The sequence below is a fragment of the Ammospiza caudacuta genome, chromosome Z (assembly GCF_027887145.1).
Source record: "Ammospiza caudacuta isolate bAmmCau1 chromosome Z, bAmmCau1.pri, whole genome shotgun sequence".
Taxonomy (NCBI): domain Eukaryota; kingdom Metazoa; phylum Chordata; class Aves; order Passeriformes; family Passerellidae; genus Ammospiza; species Ammospiza caudacuta.
This window is the reverse complement of record NC_080632.1, coordinates 80037482-80053918: the sequence shown is the minus strand read 5'-3', so window position 1 is coordinate 80053918 and position 16437 is coordinate 80037482.

Sequence of the window (16437 nt, the reverse complement as noted above, 5' to 3'; positions counted from 1 at the left end):
CAATAAGATTAGGTTTTGCAGCTTGTTTTAGCACAAAGGTCCCATCAAAGCCATTTGAAAGAAAACAGAATCTGACCACAAGGTCTCCTAGTTGGTTCTGGCAAGCTTTAGTTACAGTCAGGCAATCCAGAATCCTGCTTGATGCACAGGCTGATGGCTCACAGGGCTTTTTGTCACTGTGGGTTGTAGCACAAGATTGCTCAGATGCAAAAGGGAGGTGAGATCCTCTGGCTGCAGAGGAGCCCTCTGTGGGCCATGCAGCTCCAGGGAATTCCCAGGTCAGGGAATGGATGGGGGTGAGTACACTGCACCAAAGTATTAGGCTCAGAGGAGAACTCTGCTTAATCTCAGGATCAAACCATGTGCCAAAGCCAAGGCACAGAAACCACTAATGGCACATTCCTGGCCAAGAAACAGCTGTGTCGGTACTGCACAGGTAGGGTTCCTGGCAGCACACTGGTCCATCAGGCAAACCCTCAAAGTTTTGTCAGGCCTCAGATACGGTGCAGGGGAGTCAGCACTGACCTCCTTCAGGCTGTGCTCTTCACCCAAGGACTAGGGGATTCCATACTCAAACCCCCTCTCTCCCCTGAGAAATGAGACACAGAAATGATCAACCCCCAGGTTAACAGCCCCTGTAAGTGTCAGACAGACACAGGTGAGATATCCGTGTCTCTCCTTTGGAAAGCTCCCTCTCTTTGCACAAAATAATCTGAAAGGGAACACACGAATCACTTCCACCAGGGGCATGGCAGAGGGCCCTCAGCAAGAGCCCCTTCCCTCAGCACCCTCTCACCTGAGCATCCATGAAAGGCTTGTGTTCTGGCCTCTGTCGTGGGAAGGGAGCCAGACCTGGATCTTCTGAAACCACAGGATAGGATAGAGAGGTAAACAAGTAGAAAACAGGAAGACAGCCAGGAAAGGAAGCCACCTGTAGGAGAGCACAGACTGGGACTACATACCTTCCCCCACGTGGAACAAAAAGGGATAGAAATTGTGGGTATTTGGCTTAAAAAGCTGTATTCTCAGCCTGCAGTATTTTGGGAATGTGGAAGATTCCCCTGCTGTGCAGTGTACAGAGTCCAGGACAGTTAATACCATGTTTCCAGGTGGGAAAACCCACTGGGGTTAGAGGTGCTGTCCCACAGCAGTTCCCTTCCCTGGGCATCCCACCTGCATGTGATGCATCCCAGAAGCCCCACAGAAAAGTCCTCCCCTCACCAGGCTCTATAATGACAAGGAGCCTCGCTCTTCCTCCTCTTGTTTTTGGTGTCTAATGCCTGGCTAAGGAATGGAAAGTGATACATGTGTATAGAGTGAGGCAGGTAGGAGAAACATTCAGAGTGATAGCTACTACTGACAAGCTTAATTATACAGGCATAATTGCATATTTTTGGCCACAGTAAAATATTTGCCAGCACTTTTCTGTTGTATTTGTTAGTTGCCATGAAACTTAAGGTGTTTTCAGGGTCTGATAAATATGCACTAGATGAGACACAGCATGAAGCTGTGACAGAAACTATCCGTACCATGTGAAAGGAGGGATCCCAAGTGACTTGCACCAAGGAAGAGCTGGTCTGCCAGCTCAACTCCGCCAACAGACCTCTGATTTTTGTGGCACTCTGCTGCTCAGAAGCTCTATTGTAGAAGAGATCCATTTCTTGGGGGAGAACCTTTGCAAACAAGGTTGCATGTCAGGTTTTGGCCAAGCGTTGCCATTGAAGCAGCAATGCTGACCCAGAGCTCAGGTGAGAAGTGCTGCAGAGCCAGCATGGTGATGCTGTGTGCATGGCTTGAGATAGAGAAGGCATTTCTGCACCACCTTCCCTTGCTGGTTTCCCTCTAAAGCATGGGAAAAACAGCAGCACCATGCTGAGGGCAGGAGGGAGCAGGCAGCTCAGTAAGTGGCCCCTTCTTTGTGATCCTTTTCAAATTCTTTTCAGCCTTTAACCTTTTTATTCTATTGTTTATCTGCTGGGAGAGCTTTGGAGCACCTTTGCTGCCCAGAGAGCTTTGGAGAGCTTTGCTGCCCAGCCACCTCCTTATCTTCCTCTCTGTGATGTCTTTGTTCAAGGGCAGTGGCACAGTCCAAGGCAAGGGAAGCTGATGTCTTGGAGGCATGGACAGAGTACAGACCATGGAAGTAACATGGGAACACTCACCTTCCTGTCCTTGGGTCACCCAAGCACACCTTGCACCTTCCTTCAGCTGTTGCTGTGTACTCTGCTCTCTCTGCTTATGGGGGTTGGCTCCATCCCACATTAAGATCAGTGATTAAAGCAGGGAATAAATAAATACAGTAAATTGAGAAAGATCAGCTCATCAGGCCAAGTGCAAATGCTACAGAGTCATCCAGAAAGCATCCTGTAACATGCAAACAGGAACTGATAGGGATCCTCTTCCAAGGGCTGAGCTTGTTCATAACTGATGGATTCCCTTGGCCAAAACCACCTCCTGCATTTCTGGGTGTGAGCTCTGCTATCTGCTGCTGCATCACACACAGCCCAGATCTCTCCTGGGCCGAGGGCAATTCTCAAATTGGAGAGAATGGAAGCATCAGCAGGGGCAGATCTGTTGTCCTCATTAGCCCATTCTGTCAGGGAGCATTTCAGGCTGAAAGTGAGGGAAGGAACATGCCTTTTTATCTTGTCACATTCTTGCATATGGAAGGGAATAACTGAATCCCTGTGGCAAGTTCTGCCTAGCAGAGCAAGCCCAGCTGCAGAACCTCACACTGCAGCCCACATAAACATCACCTTGGGAAGATCTCCTGGGAGCCACAGCACAAAACAGCTCTGTGCCTGGCAACAACTACAACAGTGGAAAAAATCCCTCACTATGGAGCCTGGGTCTCAAGGCACTGTAACACAAGAAGCCTCACCAGCTCATTTCCTTACCCTGGGGAGGCTGCACCATGGGAAGCCACCTGAATCCTCTCATAGGAAGTGCTATGATGGGGAGGACACTCAGCAAAACAGGTGGTATCACACCTCACCTGCACTGCACAAGGCATTGTGAGAAAAAGGACATCTTAGGAACCCTCAAGGAGGGGTAATGAGGCAAGACAGCAGCAGGATGAAGCAACAACTTGGGCAGCAAAAGACACGAGCAGGAAAACCTGCTCTTGGGTCAGATGCTTCAGCCCAGGCCAGATCACCCCTCTCTATCCCATTCCTGCCATTACTGCTGCTGACCTTTCAGAGCAAGCTCTGACATCCAGAGATCTGCAAGGCAGATGGACAGTAACCATCAAAGCTGACCACTGGCATCACTCAGGCTGAAGAGCTCCACACCCTGTGTGTCTGGTTTGCATGGCCAGCTTGTGGTTGGAGAGGGGCTACAGGAGTGGCATCTATGAGAAGCTTCTGGAAGCTTCCTCCCCCTGTCTGGCACAGCCAATGTCAGGCAGTTCCAGGATGGACCCAGCACTGGCCTTTAGGGGCTTCAGCTGGTCAGAGTGACCCTCTGATGCGTTAGAAAGTCTCTTTTCCCAGCCAGGCAGTCAAAGAAGGAGTCAGAACTCTTCAGTTCTCAGTCTCAAAGTTGTTTATTGTTTCTTATCTATAAAATTCTCTCTCCTGTCCAGCCAAGGTGCACTCAGCAGGATAGACAGAGGCACTCTGCCTCCCCCAGGGTGGTGTTATCTTTTTATACTAAAAACTACATGTGCAATATTTACAATTACTTTCCAATACCTGACACCTGTGTTAGACAGTGAGCTTCTACTCTAAACTGATCTAAAAGTGCCAACATCACAGCAGAAGATGGAAGCCAAGAAGAAGAAGGAGAAAGGCTGGGCAGGCCCAGATTCCTCCATCTTGCCCCCTGAACCCCCATTCTAAAAACCCCCAAAAATCTATTTTTCTCCCCACAACAAGCTGATTGTTATTCTACTTATACTTTTGTGGCTTGCAGATCCTCATATAAGGGTGGTTATTTTTCCCATGGGTCATAAAGTCACGGGCGTCTTGGGCTCTGTGCCAGGGTCTCTGAGCCCCCTGGCAGGGATCCTGGCCATCCAGGACAGCCAGAGGGATGTCCTGAATTCCCACACTGGCCAAGGCTGGGCCAATCAGGAATGACAGTAATGCCTTTGTGACAACATATTTAAGAAGGAAAAAAAAAGTTATTGTGCGGAGGTAATTGCATCCAGAGAAGAGTGTAGGGTGAGAATGTGTGAGAGGAGCATCCGTGCAGGCAGGCAGGGCAGCGCAGCAGCCGGGGCAGGAGCTGCTCCAGGCTCTGGAGCTCAGATTGCCCTGCAGCCCCTGGAGCAGCCCAGGCTGAGGCAGCTGTGCCCCTGCAGCCCAGGGAGGGCACGGGGGAGCAGAGATCCACCCGCAGCCCTGGGGGAGCCCAGCCCGGAGCAGGGGATGCCCAAAGGAGGCTCTGACCCCTGGGAAGCTGTGCTGGAGCAGGACCCTGGCAGGAGCTGTGATTCCATGAGAGAGGAGCCCAGGCTGGAGCAGGTTTGCTGGTAGAACTCCCCTGTGGGGGACCCACGCTGGAGCAGCCTGTTCCTGAAGGATTGCAGTCACACAAGGCTGAGCCACACCGTGGGATGGACTCACATTGGAGATGTGCATGGAGAACTGTCTCCTGTGGGAAGGTGCCCACACTAGAGCAGGGGAAGGGCTCCTCTCAGGAGCAGCAGCAGGGACAGTTTGTGATGAACTGACCATAATCCCCTTTCCCATCTCCCTGTGGCACTGTGGGAGGATGTAGAACTGGGAAGGAGGGAGGAGTGAGGTGGGGGGAAAGTGGTTTTAAGATTTATTTTACTTCTCATTATTCTGCTCTGATTTTGATCAGTAATAAATTCAATTAACATTTTCCATTTGAGTGTGTTTTGCCCATGACAGGATCTGATGAATGATCTCTCTGGGTCCTTATCTCAGCCCGTGAAATTTTGTTGTATATTCTCTTGTCCAGCTAAGCAGTGGCAGAGCAGCTTTGGTGGGTGCCTGGCATCCAGCCAGGATCATCCCACTCACCCTGCAGTTCCCAGCCTAAGCCTGGCCATCCCCATGGCAGGGATTTGGTGAGCTCCTTGACAAGGCAGCTGTGTGCTCACCACCTCAGAAAGGCACACAAAGAGCTTTTGCTGGCCAGGCTCTGCCTGGGGATATTCACAGCTCTGAGGGATGGCCCAACAAACCCTGACTCCCTGCCTTTGTTCCTCTAGCATTCCACACTTTTCCATTCTGCTGCTGCTGTCATCTCGACCATCCCAACTCTGCCCTTAGTGTTGCCTTGCCCAGCATGGCCATTTCTCACATGGGCAGCATCACAGCTGGGATTTCAGACTGAGGGCAACAGGGCCTGGGAGCAGGGGATTACCCACAGGGGGGGTTACAGAGAGATGGGGTAGGAGGGATGGTTTCCCCATGCCTCCTCCTTGAGCTGTTCCACCTCACATGGGAAAGAAAGAAAAAAAAAAAAAGTCCCTTGAGCCTCAGAATGCGTAATAGTGAGCACAGCTCCACCATGAGTCATCTCTGCTTGCAGACAGGACAGGAGGGCTGAAGTTTCCCACGACTTGAACACAGAGGACAGCCTGGCACTAGCACTATAAACCAGGGGAACATCTCCCACAGGGTGAGAGATACACACACACAGCCCTCAGACACAGCCCAAGCCAAAGCCTGGCCTGAGAGGAGAGGACATCATGATACATGGCTCTCAGCTGCTTGTGTTATGTGACATTGAGCAGGATGCCTTCCAAGTCTTGTGGAAGCTGTCCCTGTGGTAGATCACCTGGGTAACAAGATGATCTTTCAGGTCCTTCCAACCAAACCATTCTTTTTCAAATCCCAGCTTAATGGGGTCAAGTAAAATTTCCTTGCAGAGTCAGGGTCCAACCTGTGTATAGAGAGCACAGCCAGTAACTGCCTACCCCCTGGAGAGGACTCCTTGGATGTGTCACTGCTGAAATCCCAAGATGAATACAGGAACTTCTCACACAGGTGCCACAATCCCACTGGAAAGACTAAAAGCAAACCCACTCTTGGATCATCCTGTGTGCTTTATGCTGCCATAGAGATAACAGCATGAGAAGCTTCCACCTGCTCTGCCCTTTCCCACATTTCCCTGTGTGTCCCTGGAGATGTAGCACAACACAGAAGTAGCACTAGGGATGACAGTGCTTGTGGGATGCACTACATTCAGGATTCCAGCTCCAGCCCCTCTGCTCCCACCCCAGAAGCAGATTATGGTCACCCAGCACATTGGAGGTGTGTGGGGAGGTTGATGCTGCCCTCCAGCCCTCCCAGCTGGTTTGTCAGGTGCATGAGCTGAAGGCATAAGCTGAACAAGTACAGCTTGTGCAGGGACTCTCCCTCTGAGAGCTTTGCAGCCCTTTTTGGGGTTACACAGGTTCAGGCTGTCCTAGTGGGCAGTGCAAGGGTAACCCCACGCCCGAGGGTTTCACTGGGAATGGGTACACTGTTGAATACAGCATGGAGGCAGCTCGGGCCAAGCAGTGCAAGCCCTACTCTCCTCTCAGTGCTGCATCCATGCCCATCTACCTCCCAGGTTGGCTATTTTTGTTGATAGAGCACACAGCCAGATCCTGTCTTCTCAAGAACTCTGTGTGGGTGATTCCCAAACAGACCTCAGATTCTCTGGCACCACTTGCAACATTCCTGCTGCACACACTGAGCTCTGCCTCAGCAATGCTCAAACCCTCAGAAAAACAGATTTCTGCTCTCGGGATCCCCAGAGAGCTGCTCTGGTAGTGAGCTCACCTTTGTTGCCTACAGCAGCTCCCAAGGGAGGCTGTGTTGATCTCTTTCCTAGGAGATGAACACTTCTGGAGCGCAGCAGCGTGTGCGCTGGCACGGCCAGGTCTGCCCTGACTCACACTGAGCCCCGTTTGCCCCAGGGCCACCAGTTCCAGCCATAAATCCCAGCCTGGGCAAGGCCTGCCAGCATGCTGGGCTGGCCAAAATTCCTGCAGAAAAGCTAACACTAATAAATGCAGGTTTGCTGGAAGTGTTGGCACGAGGCATCAGGATGTTGCTGAGCTCTGCGCAGAAACCTACCAGCAGCGCTGTGGTTTCAGATGAAACTCAAGGCATGCGAGTCCTCTGGCCAAGTTTCACCATGGGGTTTCAGTGTCACCCTCAGCAGCAGGAGTCAGCCACCACTGCAGGACACACTGCAGGATGCTGGGCTGGGAGCACAGCCAGATCCCCAGCACATCCAAGGCTGGACGTGCTCCTGGGTTCAGGAGGCAGAGGGGAACTGGTCTCCCCTGTACCCACAATGACAGGGTTCCCTGGCAGCCTGCAGGTCCTGGATTTCATCTCACTCCCCAAAATGTGGTAGGGAGGTGTAGGATTGATGGGGGGACAGCACGGTCGGGATGGACAGAGACGAGAGATCTCTGCAGCCAGGTCGTGGAACTTGTGGTTTATTGCAGAGGGCCTGGGTGCAGGGCCCTGCTGGGAGAGAAGAGAGGAGTAGAGAGGATAAGAGGGTAAGAGCGTAAAAGGCAAGAGGTACGAGTAAGAGCATAGAAAAGTAAGAGGTAAGAGTTAAGAGCTAAGATAGCAAAGTTCCCATTACAATACAATAAATCTTATTCTGTGTTGAATATTCTGATTCTCACTTAACCAATCTAGTACAATATACAAATCCTATAGTATTTCTATACAGCCTATAAGAATCACTATATTACCACACTGTGCTACATTTTAAACTCTAAAAACTCCTCTTTGGACCCCTTCTGCCAAGCTGGCAGGGTCTGCTCTGACCCTTGGGCCTGTCTGCAAGCAGAGGGTGTTGTTTCATCAAAAGGGGATTACCTTCAGCCAGCCACACCATTGTTTTCCAGTTGTTCAGTAACTAAGGGATCTCAAAGCTTGCTTTCATTTCAATCTCACTTATAGTTTCTATATTCTCAAAATCTTTTGCCAGACAATCATATTTATAAGGCTTTCCTGTTTCATCTTCCCCAACAGGGAGGCCCTACCCCAGTGCTCTCACCCCAGGAACACAGGAGAGGCTCACATCAGTGGCACCTGGCTCACAAGCCACTGACAGGGCAGCTGGGACTTGGTTGGTGAGTCCACACACCTCCATCCCCAGCCTGACTTGCTGCAGTGATTACTGGAGCTCAGGCAGCCCTCATGCTGGTTGACCTCTGCATCCCTGTCAGCAAGCACTGCCGCTGGGAGCTGCAAGGCCAAAGCCTCCCCATCTCTCATCCTGCACCTCCAAAACTGCAGCTTGTGGATTCAGGGCTGCTGCTTGCTACTGAGCATGCTGTCTTATCCAATTGCCACCACCAAAAGATCTTTGCCCATGCAAAACTGCAGACAAGCCACCTCCTATTTCCAGGGGCAATAGGTTTGTGGGGGAAATCCCTCCAGTCAGGCAGGGCTCTTCTGTCCCCATCACAGGAGGGATGGCAGCTTTGCAGCATCCGATTTCCATGGAGCTGCCTTGCAGAGGGAGAGGTGTAGGAGAGGCCTTGAAGAAGTGTGTTACAGGCTGATAGTTTATCTTGGACCACTCCTGAGCGCTGGCAATCCCTCAGCCCTTGGAAGAAAACTCTCTTGGCTGCTTTGAACATTACTGTTCAAGCCCAGCAGCAGGCACATGGAAATATTTTCATGCTCCAGGATATGTCTTGCTGGAAGAGGGAGAAAGAGTGGCCGGATTCATGTTCCTGCTTCCAGCGTTGCTGGTGACTCGTCCTGGGACTTGGGTCCCATTGTTTCACAAACCACACCATGTCCAGCTGAGATGGGAAGACAAAGGCAGCCCCACACTGCCAGACCATGGCTATCAGGCATTTTTATAGCCCTTTATACATATAAGTGGTAAAGATTGCAGCCTTTAAAGGGAACTGACACGTTCACTCCCCCCAGCCTGGCTCTGGGTAGGTGAGGGAACAGCTGCTGCACTGGGGAAATGGTGAAAGCCAAATGAGGAACACAGGTCTGGAAAAGGCCAATGCTTCTCCCCATAGTGGCTGCACCAGTGACACAGCCCCACCTTGGGGTGGACACCACATCACTGGGTTGAGCAGGGGGTGCCAAATGCAATTTTGGATGCTGCTTTGGCTGATGGCTGAGACCCAGGTCCATGGCATGAATATCAGCATGCCAGCCATCCTCCCACCTTGCACAACAGGGACAGGTTTCCCCTCTTTCCAGGACCATTCCCAGACCCGTGGCTGTGATGTTCCACCCATTCCCTGCCCAGACCCCACGCTTACCCCGAAACTCCCTCCCCATGTGCTGCTCACGCCCTCCATGTCTCATCCATCCTACCTGCCTCCAACCGTTGGTGCTCCAGGGCAGGGAAAGTATCTCCTTGCCTCCTTTCCATGGGCTGTGGCAAATTGCCGGGGCTAAACAAACTGCAGTTCCTGCCAAAAATCATCACTGTCGTGGGGCAGGAGCTGGGAGCGTTACTCACCCAGGGAATTGTGTTTGCCTGTGTCAAAAAGGGCTGGGGGCAGCAGCTGCCCTGCTCACTCTCTGCTACACACCAGTGGTGATGTGGCACAGGCCACCAGTCCCCAGCTACATATTCCAGGGAAAGGCATGTCATTCCCCAGGTCCTCACCACCCTCCAACAAGTACCCAAAAGAGTGAAGGAAAGGCATACCTATATAAATATAAGGTATGGGGCAGGGCAACACCTTGCCCTGTAACCATGCAAGGGAGGGATATGAAGCATACCTTGAAGGGCATAAAGGAAAGGAAATGTCCTTGGGATGGGATCGCCTGGGCAACAGGTCCTGGTGCTGTGGCAGCAGGAAGAATGTTAACCATCTACAGCCACAGGCTGTACTGGGAGAGAGCATGGGATTTGGTTGCCAATTATTCCACCTGGCTGAGCCTTTAGCAAAGATAGTACCCTGTGACAAGATCTAACAGAAAGGGCTGGCTCAGCCCTGCACTGTAGGACACCCCTTGCACCATGCAGTCCTGCCCTGTGAGCCCTGATCCCACTGGATGGAGGAGAGACATCTCCCATCCCCTCTGATCTTCCTTTGGTTTGGGAAACAGCCTTGTTTTGGGACAGGGTATGCTGGTCCTTGGTATCCTTACAGAGCTAGCTGCCCAGCTGCAATACACACCCCTCATCCCTTTCCTGTAGCACTTTAGGGTCTCTCATCATGCAGAAGGACATGGTTACCCCACAGCAGCATCTCCAGCCCACAGCCGCAGTCTTGCCCTGCATTAACACAAAGCAGGTCAGCATTTCACTAAACCAAGCCTGGCTGCCATGTCTATTCACAGAATCACAGGACAAGCTGAGCTGGAATGGGCCCAAAAGGATCATCGAGTTCAGCTCCTGGCCCTGCACAGAACCATCCCAAGAGTCACCTCAAGAGTCACACCATGTGCCCAAGAGCATTGTCCAAACCCTTCTTGAACTCTGTCAGGCTTGGTGCTGTGACCACATTCCCAAGCAGCCTGTGCCAGTGCCCAGCCACCCTCTGGGGGAAGAACCTTTTGCTGATATCCAACCTAAACCTCCCTGGCACAACTTCAGCCATTCTCTCAGGTCCTGTCACTGCTCACAGAGTGACAGGGACAGTGCCTGTCCCTCCTCTCCCCCCATGAGGAAGTTGTAACTACTATGAGGTCTGCCCTCAGTCTCCTCCAGGCTGAACAGACCAGGTGACCCCAGCCCCTCCTCACATGGCTTCCTCTCAAGGCCTTCATCATCCTTGCTGCCCTCCTTTGGATGCTCTCTAGTGAATTTATATCCTTCTTTTATTGTGGCACCCAAAGCTGCACCCAGAGCAGGACAATTTGCTCCCTTGCCCAGCTGGCCTGGTGTCCCCAGGACAGGGATGTCCCTTCTGGCTGCCAGGGCACTGCTGACTCATGTCCAGCTTCTCATCAACCAGGATCCCCAGGGTCCCTTTCCCTGGCACTGCTTTCCACCCCTCATTCCCCTGTCTGTCTGTCCCATGTCCCAGCCCTGTATCCAGGGTTGTCCTTGGTGCAGATTCCGGCACTTTCCTTGTTGAACTCCATGTGGCTGGTAAGATTGCCCAGCCCTCTAATTTGTCGAGGTCTCTCTCAGGGCCTCCCAGCCTTAGAGGGAATCAACAGCTCCTCCCAGTTTTGTATCACCTGTGAACTTGCTCCAGTTCTGCATCCAGGTAATTTATGAAGGCGTTGAAGAGCAGAGTGCCACAGATGGAGCCCTAAGGAACCCCACTAGTGACAAGTCCCCAGTCTGGTGTCACCCCAGTCACTATAACCCTTTGTGCATGACCTGTGAGCCAGCTGATCTCCCATCCTATGATGTCTTTCTCCAGCTGTGGAATGGACATTCCAAAAGGATACAGTGAGATACAGTATTGAAAGATTTAATGAAAGCCAGGAAGCTGGCTTCCTGAACTGGCTTCCCTTGATAACTAGGCAGGGAAGAGACAGAAAATGACAAACTTAAAGCCTGGTGAGGCCACCACTGTAGTCTGCCTCCCAGACACTAATCCTCAGTATTTTAATATGCATGTAACAATGGGATGTAGCCAAAAAGGAGAGACTCAAGGCTAATAAATCAATACAGTACCAGGTTCCTGCCATGCCCTTCTCTGGCACCTCCCTTAGACTTCCCATGCATATCCAGGAGCAACATTAACAGGAACAGTCTGTCTGGCACCTTCAGCAGTGCAGGAGTCGCAGCACAAGGCGCAAGTGTTTCTCTGCAGGCTCACTGCCAACACAAGCTCTCGGCACCTTCGTTTGTGACAGCAAACGAAACCCTGGGGAACAGATTCCCCCTTCCTTGCTCTCTGGTGGGAAGAGGCAGAGTTTGCAGAGCCTGCTCAGGATGCTCAACAAGAAAGTGGAATAATGGGGAGATCCTTGATACACCCCCCAGTTCATTCTTCTGCCAGATCCCACCGTGCATCACCAGCTACCCAGCACCTCCCCGCTGTGATTTTGGCCAATGTTTATTTTTCTCCTGGTGGCTGCTGAGCCTCTAGCACTTGAGTCTAGTGCAGAGGCTTCACAGCACCAGAGAATACAGCTTTGTGACAGCTCATATGGTCTGAGCAGCTTGCAGTTTTGTTCTGCTCCCCCTCACACAGCCCAGCAACCAGCATTGCTTCTCCCACTACCCCTTGTGTCCCAACCCCAGCCTCCTTCCAGACTGCATTTCTCCCATTTTGCAATTCCCCCATCCAATATCTTGATTTCCCCTTCCCTGTGGTGCACCTTGCACTTACCCCTTAGCTGCATCACTCTGCCTTTCTGAGGAGACCACAAGCACTAAAAGCTGCCACCTGCCAGAGCTCCTTTGCTGGGGAACCAGTACTTCCCAAGAGCTGCTGCTTTGGCTGGGAATAATCACTTCAGGTCTAGAGCATTTGTCTGATAACAAAAACCCCAGCCAACAAATTATTGCCGAGGCTAGAAGAATGGCCATTGTGGGAACAGCAAACTAGGAGAGATTGTTCCCTTCCTGTGCCAAAAAAACCCAGACAATCGCTCCTTCCCTAGCCAGCCATGGAAATTTAACCTAAGGGTTTACAAAAATGCCTAGAAATTGTGGGTGCCTGAGCAAGAAGCTTCTTTAAAAGGCCTTTATTTCTAGGACACATGTGCTTCTTGCTTTCAAAGGGTCAGCCTCAAGCCAGACAGCCTCACAGAGACTCCAAACAGCCTCTCAAAAGATCTCAGCTGCCCCAAAGAATGAACATCAAAGTCTGAACAATTCAGTGAGCATGGAAACCTCACACCACTCAACGTGCTGTGGTCATCCCATCACCCAAGCTTGCTTTATCAACCTTCTCCCTTTCATAAATCTTGTTATGGTCACTCAAAGCTGTCAAGGGCACCTGGCAAGCAGGAGTCTGGTGGCTCAAGAAAGGGCTCCATCCCCCTCCCAACAACTGCTGTCTGCCACGTCCTTGCATCCTTGCAAAGCATGAGCTGATCCTTTTGGAAGAAATCTGCCCAAAGGGTGGCTCAGGGAAAGGCCCAGGGGGACCCACCAGCATTTGGAAAGCCCTGCTAGAAAGCAGAAAGCACACATAAAGCAGGCAGCACTTGAGCCCTGTCTTGGCTGGCTCCATCCATACACTAAGTGCACCTATATCATCACGCCAGCCCAGTCTTGCATTTGGAAACACCTCCCTGTTTGCACTCACCCCCCACACACAGGAGACCCCTGTGAAGAGCTTCTGAGGTAGCTTTGCAAAGCCAACACATCAAAGCCCATTGCTGCTGCCTCAGCTCTCCCTCTGCCCTCCTCCCAGCTCTTGCAACACGACACTGCGTGGGCTCCCCAGGGCAGCTCTGTGTTTGTGCAGCTCTTGTTTATGGCTGGGACCACAGCTAATCAAACAAGCGAGTGCCCACTCACTGCTCTGGAAGTGGAAGCCCAGCATGGTTGTCAAACAAGAGTGCTCTGAATAACCCAGGCCCTACCCCAGCTTTCACAATAGGAATTAGTCACAGGGCTCCAACAGGAGCAGTAAATCCACAACAGGAGATACAGTTACAGCAGAGACCTCACTTGTCCTCTCTTGTGTACCTGAGACACCCCTTTCCTTTGGATCCTGCCTTTCCAGACCCCTTACAGGTGCAGGGACCCTCTGCTCCTGAGAAAGGTGTTTTGGATTTTGCTTTAGGTAAAGTGCTGCTCAAGAAGTCACAGCACAGCAATAACCAGGCCCTAAGAGCAACCAGCAGATGGGCAGAGGAGTCCACCAAATTTATTACAGGGATGGAGCACCTCTCCTATGAGGAAGGGCTAAGAGAATTGGATTTGGTCAATCTGGAAAAAAAAGGCTTCAGAGTGACCTAACTATGGCCTTCCAGTACCTGAAGGGAGCCTACAAGGAAGATAGAGAGGAACTTTTTGCAAGACACAGTGACAGGAGAAGGGGGAATGGCTTCAAACTGAAAGAGACTAGGTATTAGGGAGAAATTCTTCCCAGTGAGGATGGTAAATACTTGGACATTGGGAGATTTAAGGCAATGCAGAGTTATCCTTCCCCTGAAAGTGGAGCCTGTGCATCACCTACAGCTTTGGCAACAAGAGTATTGCAAGCAAAGCTGGGATAATTTGTTATCTGGGTAACTTTTGCTGACACAGGTGTATCCCTTCCAGGTGATGTAACCTGGGCTAGCAGTGGTCAATATGGTGAGTCTTAGGTGAATTCATGACAAGGTCTTTACTGAGGTGCCCATGTTTGTCACCTAAACTTGGCTCACATCTGGCTTCTGAGCACAGTGGCACCACCTTATGAAACACCAGCAGGTTAGGACTTGTACAAGGGTTTGCTTATGAGTTTCATTTATCACCATTTTATTGGGACCTGCAGAAGATTTGCCTGGATTTTTCCTGTCCCTTTGCTGCACGCTGCAAATGGAGGGTGGAGGAGCAATTTTATGCCTTTTTAAAGGGGAGAAGGAAAAAGTAGAAATGCAATACCTGACAGTGTAAAAGAAGAAGATAAAAGCAGAGCTGGGCTGGGGAGGACAGGGTAGAGATTACAGCATTGTTCAGCTGAAAAGGCAGAAGCCATCACCCCATAAATATATCCAGGCAGGGAATAAGCCACTGACTGAGGGGCCACATCTCATGACAGCCCCAGAGAAAGACGAGCAGGACCTTCAAGCCTGCCTGGTGAAGAAGGTAACTGGAGGAGCTCTGCTGCCCTGGAAGCTAATGCAGGCTCTGGCACACATCTGTGACCTGGGGAAAAGCAGATATATGCAGTGGGGAGAATGTTCCAGCATCTGCAATATACAGCAGGGGGAAAAGCAAAGGTGGGATGGGGCATGGAGGGAACAGGCAGAGCTCTGGCACAAGCAATCACTACACCAACTCCACTGCAGTTTACCTAAAGCAACCACTGCACCAACTCCAGTGGTGTCCAAAAGCTGTGTTGGCAAATTTACATGATTCTAATGTCAAATTGCACATCAGAGTGAAGGCAAATACTCAAAAAGAGGGAACAATCCAGCTACCGAGGAAAATTACAGCCATCGCTGAAGGCAGGTTGGGCAATTCCAACACCTAGAGGATGATAAAGCACAACAAAGAGAAGATTAAGAATTAATCCCTAATTAGCTGCTTCTGAAACCTGTCGAAATCACTGCCTGCATCATTTGTTCATGGATTTGTCAGCAAGTTCTGAGGCTGCAGGGGTCACAGCAGCAACAGAACATGCTGCTTTGTTCTCAGGTGAGAGGTCTGTTATGCCCATTAAGAGCTTTTGATGATTTCAGTTTAGGTGTATTCAGAAAGCTCTTTCCAGAAACAATGGGCAATGGATTCCACATCAGCCACCAGCGCAGGGAAGAGAGAAAAATTATCCTGTAATTTAAATGTACCAGATTTATCCCATAGCCAGGGGTGCTGCACACATGTTCCTACCCCACTGTGTGAGGACACACAATATTTCCAACACTGAGCAATGGGCATTAAGCAAACAGCACAAGGCCAGAGTCCCATCTCTGCCATAGCCCACTTTAAAATGATTCAGAGAAAACATCTGAAAGACAAGTTGTGAATTTCCTCAACAAAGCCCTGGGCTCACTGCCAACAGCTGGAAAGGCTAGCAGGTCCTGAAGCAACACACTTAACTTCCTGAAATGCTCCTAACCAAGGAAAAACTGCCTAGTTATCAGTCTGCCTAAATGTCCACTTGCCTTTCCAGGCTTGATCTGCAAAATCAAGCAAAGTCTGCTGTCATGAAGTCTGTTTTCTTTGCTCTGCATCTGATTCACCCATGCTTTGCTGTTGGAATGTGTGTTCTGCCTCCACCAGAAGAGGGGATGGGACAGTTGCATTTGCTCCAACTTATTTTCCTCTCTTCCCTTATCAGGAGCCTTCACAATCATTCTACATGAGAGAAACATCCCTGCTCTGAGCAGGGTCACGTGAAGCAGGTTGCCCAGGATTATGTCCAGTTGGGTTTTGAGTATGAAGTATGGAGACTCCACCTGGGAGTCTGTGGGTAACCTGTGCCAATGTTTGATCACCCTCATGGTAAAGAAAAAGCATTTTAAGCAGAACTTTCTGCATTTCAATTTACCCCTCTCACCCATCATTTGGACCCAATCCATCTTCTTTACTGCCTCACCACATTGGCAAAACCCCCTGAGCCTTCTCTTGTCCAGGCTGAACAAGCCTGGCTCTTGCACCCTCTCCCCTCATCACAGAGGCTTCAATTCCTTTATTGTCTTTGTTGCCCTTCACTGGACCTGCTCCAGTGTCTCCTTTTTATTGGGAAAACCAGCACTGAACACAGCATGCCAAATATGCCTCACTGGGGCTGAGCAGCAGGGAATAACCTGGTCATTCTTTTAACAACTGTTCTTCTGGCTTTGCTAACCCCTACAACAGCAGCATCTCATGTAAACTCCCTACCAAACCAGGAAACTGCCTTTCCATTGCACACTTCAGTCGTATTTTTCAGACCCTTCCATTTTCATGTGA